Below are 6,000 nucleotides of genomic sequence, written 5' to 3'. Positions count from 1 at the left end.
GTGTGTGCGTGTGTGCGTGTGCGCGCGCACTCTTGTGAAAGCTTAATTTCCCCCGTTTCTCCCACAGTCCCTGGAATTAGAAGGAAGAGCAGCAATTGTTCTCAATGAACATAATGAGGTTGTATTGTAATGTTTGGATATACCCAAGCTGCTGCCTCACTTCCTGTTAAATCGCGTCTGGGTCCCTGGTTTTCTGGCTTCAAACAATGTTTGCTAATGAGATCTTCCTTAAAACCTCCGTTATCTATCCAAAATGTACAGCAGCTAGCAAAGGAAAAACTCGTGTCAGACACCCCCAACAATACGATGCATGTTTTTTCCACACACACACACACATACATACATGCCAGGAAAAGCAGCATCCCAGAGGCGGGACTAGCATTTGGAGAACTATTCGTATTAGAGCTACAACGACGAAAGCAAGGGGTTCATTTGGCAGCTGGAATCTTTTCTAACTGGTTAATTTTTTTTCTGACAGCAGATCATTATGAAGTTCTTCATAACCATCTCAGAATCTCTAGTTGTGCTTTTTTCTTCTTTGTCTAATCACCCTGCTGATGCCTAACAGGTGCTGACACCAACACACATTCACATTAACTGACACAATAAGGAGCTTAGAGTAAAAGAAATCGTCATTAGTGCTGAAGGCAGAGACGCCTGTTTATTGTAATCCAATTTGAAAATAGAGGCTGAGAGCAATAGGAGAATAAAACACTGTAATGGTAATGATGGTGGCCAAATGCCTGTGAGGGAGGCAATTGCTGTTCTTGTTCATTAATGCAAGATGGAGGACAAGTGGCTTTTGTGTGGAGTCTGATAATTGTGAGAACAAAGAATCTGAGCGGCTGTGTGTGGAAGCACTTTGGCTTCATAATGCACCAAATAAAGGCAAAGCTGTCTGCTGTCTCTCAACAACCTGAAGCTGCCGTACTCATCTAAAAGGTGGCGGAGGGTCAGATTGGGAAATGTTGTCAGATATGGCATTTTAAAAAGGCTTCTTTGAGCAACTCATTGAACTGTGAGATGCAGCGTTTCAGGACAAAGTGGGTCAGTGGTTAAGACTTATAGTAATTTAGTGGCGATTAAATTAGTGTAATGTTAAGTGGCTTGTTATTCTACATTTTAGTCTTTTGGTTTGCTGCAACAGAATCTATGGGTTTATTAGCATCAACGGTTTGTCCTCGTTAATCCACCCAGCAATGCAACAAACCTGCTGACAAAATAATCTGCAAGTGTTTCATCTTCAGGCAAATTAACTCGACAAAGTCATAACGTGTCAGCGACTTATATCCACAAGACCCGGCCCCTCGCTAGTTTAGGTGAAGTGTTTTTGACGTTTTCATCGGTAACTGAAGTGCAGTGCATTTGAAGTCTGCTGTGAAAATTGAAATGCCATTTATTATGACTTGTGGGTATTCTGGATTCTCACTTGAATGGTGATTAGGGCGCTCTGAAGATCAGGGGATATATTTCCAGCTCCACTATAAATTAATATAAGACTTTAAGCCTTAGTGCGTTTGTTATTTTCTGGATCCACTCCACACCTAAAAGAGTTACTAAATAAATTCAATATTTCTGAATGAAGCTTACATATTCTCCCTGTACATGCATGGCTGTCTCTCCCTCCAGAGTGTACCCCCTTCCAATAAACGCTGGAGATAGTCACCAGTCTCTTTATGACCTACACAGGCATAAGTGGTTGGAAGAAGTCAAAGGTGCGATTGATTGACTGAAGCCTCATAAATTGAAGTGATTCCCTGCCCTGGTAACTTTTAAATGAACACAACTAAAGTGGAACCAAATTATTCAATCAAATTGCAATTACATGGTTTCCAAATAATGCACAGTATTAGGATCATGAGATAAAACATGACATCATTTTGCATTTGTTCATTGTAACAAGTGATTGCCAGATAGACAGAGGTTCTATGTCAGATTTATGTCTTATAAATAATTTCTAGCAGTGAAAAAGATGGACTAAATTAGTGGACAGTTGATGAGACATTGTCTTGGTCCATCTATTATTTACAGTCCATGGTTAGGTGTCGATATGATGGTGTGCAGCACAGTGAAGAGATGGTTTGTCTAAAAGTGTGAGTCACAACTTGAAATAATACGGCACCTTCCTGGGTTTTTGAATTTAACTAAAAGTCACTCATGTGTGTTCGGTAAACGCATGACTGACTTTTTAAGAAAGGAGTCCCATATTAAAGTGTTGAGTTGTAAAATCTTACAGCATTTGTTTATCCCACAATGATTGATTGTTTAGTTTAAAAAAAATCCAGAGGTTTCTGAAAGCTGATGGTGACTGATGAAAACATAAGGTGGGGATCACTGAAAGTCAAGTGGAATCAGGAACCTGACATTTCCAAGCAATCAGTGTGACAGAGGTGGTGATATTTCACTTTGAACCAAACTGGTTGACGGACCAGCAGGACCCTCAAGATGACAGCCCCCTGAGAACCTCCTCTGAATGGCTGATCTGCACCCCGATTTTTTTATTCCCCCCCATCAGTACTTCTTTCTCCCTTCTCCCCTGTGCACCCTTGCTCCCCCATCTCTATTTTCAGACGCACACATCTTTCCCCACGTTCCTCCCCACTCGCTGCAGCGGCGGGGAAATCCCTTGAAGATGCCGCTCCATCAGTAATGATTTTCTGCTCAGCTGAGCAATGAAAGGTACACATGCACCCTCCCTGCCTGGCTCTCTCCCCAACCTCTCCTCTCTGTGCAAACCCCCCATCATCTATCCCTCAATGCATCTCATTAAAGTTTTAAAGTGAAGGTAAGCCAGCACATCAGTGCGTTCCTCCATCCTCCCACTCTAACCTCGCTAAACTTCCGCAGCCCATCCCTTCCTTGCTTGTTTTCTCCGCACTTCTCAATCCTCTCATCTCACGTTTTAGACAATATTATAAAATTAATGGCAAGGGAAAAAAGTGTTGTGAAGCATACAGGGGGCAACAATTAAAGGCTGGAAATGCATCGTGTCTGCATTACTTTGTGCACAAAAGGTGCAAGTGAAGGAGAGGAAGAAAATCTCAATCTTGTGTCAAAGAAATCTTTTTTTTCTTTGCTTTAACATCTTAACTGTGGATATTTATCTCGATTAGGAACACAAAATAATATTGTTTATACTGCAGAATAAATGTATTTACAATCCCCCAGAAATGTGTATTTTCTAAATGATTACAGTTTTAGCATGGGAAGGCTGATTACTACAAATAATTCATGTGAAATGCAGCACGAGACTTTATGAAAATTACTTATGATAAAAAATGCATCCATAATTTCACTGAGAACAAACATTCTGGCTGCAAGGAGAATGATGTATTTTGTGTTCCTTCAAGGGCTGCCTCCTAATGACGCATTTCCCTCCTTGTCCCCATTAATTTAACCACAAATTGTTTGAATATTTTTTTTAATCATTAAAAATGCAGCTTTATTACATTTTACTTCTGTGTTATACAACACATTTTAGCAAGTGAGAGCCAACGAGAGCAATGATTTGAACATATAGCTTTAAGTAGAATTAACTATGTATTTAAAAAAATACATTTCATAAGACTCTACTAGAAACATTTCCACACTACTTACAAATATTTTCAATTATGGTTTAATTGTATGTATTGTTTAATAGTTTGTCTGGTTTAAATTACATTCATCTTGTTTTGAACAAAATCTACACATCTACAATGAAATTAAATTAAACCGAGACAAAAACAGGCACACCATTTCTCTAAACATTTAAATAAATTATTATTCTACACAAAGAATGATTGCATTCAAAAGCCAATAAGAAACTAAAACACTTTATCTTAACTCTGTGTCATGTCTGTCTGCTTTTCATGCTTGTTGCTGCTGATTCCTAGGAAATCTCACAGCGTATCCAAATCTCCAGTTTATCATCACCTAAATATTTCAGTGAGGATGAAGTAAATACTTTAGACAGATCCAGACTTTAAAAACACTGAAAATCACTCATAAACTGGCTCAGTGTCTTGTTAAAAAGTTCAGGAAAAAGGAAATTCTAGGGGTGAACTGATAAATCGGCCCAGATTTCCTTAATTTTAGGAAATCTGTGACCGGTTGATACTTAAATGTGAAGCCGATCTTATCTACCTCTGCAAAGGTCTAGAAATCGGCCACTGTGCTCTATTGATCTGCTATGAGAGAAGGATGACTGATAGACCCAGCCATCAGGTCATGTCTACACGTTCACACGGTGGGCAATTCAGCAACTTTCTTGCTATATTTAGCACCGTTTCAGACAATAATATCAGTATCGGCCAAAATCGGAATCGATAGGTCAATTTTTTTAAAGTTCAGCGATCAGCCAGAAAACGAAAATGAGTGCACCAACAGAAAAATCATAAAATTCTCAGAATAAGTCAGTAGAGGAGAAATGGAGGAAAAAACAACAACAACAACAACAAAAACAGCAGTTCCTGAGAAAATAGTGATAGTAAAAATACACTGGCTGAAATCATGAAGAAACCATCCAATGCTTTAAATAACCGTTTCTAGGGTTTCAAACTGGTAAGCTTTGTGTTTGATTTCATCTTGTTTACATAGTAAATCTGAGCCATTTCGGGTGAAGGGGAGCCTCATAGCTGATTAACATACCGGGCTTTATTGGCTGTTCATACACTTTTGTTTTAGTTTTTTGGCTAATAAGTTGCAAATCTGAAGTAAATTTGTGGCTCATTAACATCCCCATCGCTCACTTTTCATTAACCATATTTTTTCAATACAACAGTCTTAAAAAATTGTTAATGTCAAGAGATTATTATGACTAAAATAATTGTAGCAGCTCTCATTTCTTGTATATAAAAAGAAATCTAGAATAAATCTGAGTACATCAATCATCAGTAAATACATATTTAGAAGTTTCGAAGACTTATAAGACTAATTTAAAGTAAATTAACTTATTTTATACTTATAGACTAAACTAAGCTTAAGGAGGACGTTTCACATACATTGAATATATACATCACTATTAACACTTCAGTTTGAAGTCAACTGAAAGTGTTCCCTGATGCCAAACCAGAGGCTTGAAAAGAAACACAAACCTGACCTCGACAGGGTCTTTGATAGACGGGCTCAGGCCCAGATTTGCCACGAGCACCGTAATATTAATCTTTTTTAAGGATTAATTCAGCCAGTAACACCCAACAGCCTCTCAGCGACCAGTTTCATGAAAGTGAACGCTGGCAACTGATCAATATTAATGGCACAGAAGTGAGACCTCATTATGCTGAAGGTCATGGCAGGAGGTGGATTTAGAGCAGAGGAAGATGAACAAAACTCTTGAACATTTGTGGCAGAGCAGAAATATTTGTCTAGCTGTATGACACCCCCTGAAGGCAACATGTCATTCCCACTTACATGCTTTTCAAAAAGTTTGAAATTTAAAGCGAAAATTTGTTAAATAGTCCCTGCGACTTTCAGTGTCGACAAAGTGAAATCAGTCATTAAAATGCAAAAAAAAAAAAAAAAAGGTCCGGGGAAGTACTGATTTATGGCACCAAAGGGGCTTTGAATGCAGCAGATAGAGACTGTATCTGGGCAGGCAGTGAGGTGCATTAATGATGAGCCGATCACCTGCTTTTTACAGTTTTCATGAGAGTGGAAATCTCTTAAACCCAGTGAGTAATGACTGAGCCCAGGCACCTGGGGGAGGGGAACGCTTCAGCTTACTCCTATTCTCATCGCTCAAGTCACATAAGACACGACGCTCCGTCAGGAGACAACGAAAAGTCAAATGTTAATATTAATCAGAACAATTATTTGTTTGAGCGTGGCTGTGCACCTCTTCACATCGTCTTCTCTTTATCAGTTTTGGCTGGATGTGCTTTGATCGGGTGTTTTTCAGTTTTTGACGGAGATGAAGTTAACCTCAGCTGATGTGTGCAACACATCAGACAGCATGTTATGGGGGAGACCTGCTAATGCTAAAACACCAAGCTTTTCCACGCTGCATAGGAACCCTGTACTCGG

At 39.1% G+C, this 6,000-nt stretch overlaps 1 protein-coding gene across 4 annotated transcripts in view; it reads right to left on the bottom strand.

Annotated features, from left to right (window-relative positions):
* Nucleotides 1-6,000, bottom strand: part of rptor (regulatory associated protein of MTOR, complex 1) — a 127,576-nt gene that overhangs the window by 85,146 nt on the left and 36,430 nt on the right. The window lies entirely within an intron of this gene.

This window comes from Poecilia formosa, unplaced genomic scaffold (assembly GCF_000485575.1).
Source record: "Poecilia formosa unplaced genomic scaffold, Poecilia_formosa-5.1.2 Scaffold11, whole genome shotgun sequence".
Classification (NCBI taxonomy): Eukaryota; Metazoa; Chordata; class Actinopteri; order Cyprinodontiformes; family Poeciliidae; genus Poecilia; species Poecilia formosa.
This window is presented reverse-complemented; position numbering and strand designations above follow the sequence as displayed.